The sequence below is a fragment of the Aplysia californica genome, unplaced genomic scaffold (genome assembly GCF_000002075.1).
Source record: "Aplysia californica isolate F4 #8 unplaced genomic scaffold, AplCal3.0 scaffold01432, whole genome shotgun sequence".
Classification (NCBI taxonomy): Eukaryota; Metazoa; Mollusca; class Gastropoda; order Aplysiida; family Aplysiidae; genus Aplysia; species Aplysia californica.
In genome coordinates this window covers 54127-55654 of record NW_004798702.1, presented here as the reverse complement: position 1 = coordinate 55654, position 1528 = coordinate 54127, and positions in this window count along the sequence as shown.

Genomic DNA, 1528 nt, shown 5'->3' with positions numbered 1-1528 from the left:
TCTGTCTGTCTGTCTGTCTGTCTGTCTGTCTGTCTGTCTGTCTGTCTGTCTGTCTTGCTTTTTCTCTGCACTAACCAACCGTACTTTATATTGTGTCGATGCACATCTCTTTAGTCAAACAAGTTACCGACAGAATTGAAGACAGAATAATAATTAGATTCTACAATGTATATGGTAGTTTTTTATATATTTTTTGTTATGTTGTTGTTGTTGTTGTTGTTGTTGTTGTTGTTGTTGTTGTTATTGTTGCTGTTGTTGTTGTTGTTGTTTTTTGCGGGGGGGTTTTTTGCTTGGTTGCTTATTTCTGTGTTTGTATGTCGGCTATATGTGTGCTTTTTTGTGGGTAATTGTGTTACGTGCGTTTGTGTGTGGGTTTTTTTATCCAGTTATTTGTGCGAGTGAGAGTTTGTAGGCTTATGATATGACGTGTGTGCAATTGTTTGTGTACGTGTATTCGTGTATCTATAACTGAGTATATATTTGGGGTTTTGTAAACATTAATGAAGTGTGACGAGCGGTGATCTTGTTACAGTAGGTTCTACGCCCCTTTCGACTCAATTTAGAACATTTAAGAGACGGGCTGCTTCGGACACACAAGTCAAAACGAACCCAGGCATGAGGAGAGGGATATAGTCACCCAGTAGACAGACAGAGATACTCAAAAAAAAATTTTAACAACCATAACCCCACCCTCACCCCCTTCCAAAAAAAAATTAAAAAATAATCCTACCCAAGCGAGTATCGAACTCACGTCTTCTGCAAGTGGCATCGAAAGGCCAAACTCCTACACCACAGACACCAGCGTTGAGCAGTGTGAATAAAAAAGCCGTTCAAGGCCTTCATAATATTATGCAAAACTATATCCCTAGTGTGGTGTAAAGATGAAAATGTATGTGCATTAGATCTAGTCCAACTGTTCAGGTGTCACACGCGTCTGCCACGTGTCTTCATCTTGTCTCAAGCCATCATGTTTGGCCACCTTCCACCCCGTTTCCGCTACAGTTCCCCCCCGTCCTTTTCTTTTGTGGTCATTCGTCCTTAACCCCGTGTGACCTACCCTTAATTCCCTCCTCCACCCGACCCCACCCCATTAGCGCCCCCTCACAGGGCCTCGTGAGCTCGTACGAACTTAAGGAAAAGGGGAATTACCCTGGATTATTGATAAGGTTAGACTCTCCAACCAAAGGGCCACAAGTCATTTATTATCCTTCCGGTGAACTCACGGGTCAACTCAGCGGTCAACAGTTATGTAGTCACGTCACGATGGGCGAAGGTTCTCATCCCGGCTGGGGTTTCACCTTGATTTCCCACCTACTTCGATACAGTTTCAGTTGTGAGAGATAATGGTGAGGCAGCGTGGTGAAATCAGGCGCTCGTCAAAATAATGAAAGTGAAGAAACTGGCTTTTTTTTTTCAGGTTTGGGAATTTTTGTATTTTATATATTGGCTATTCATCTTTCGTGCCCATTAAAGAACACATTTCTATTTCGATTTTTCGGAAAAACGTTTTTTAATGGCATACAAGATG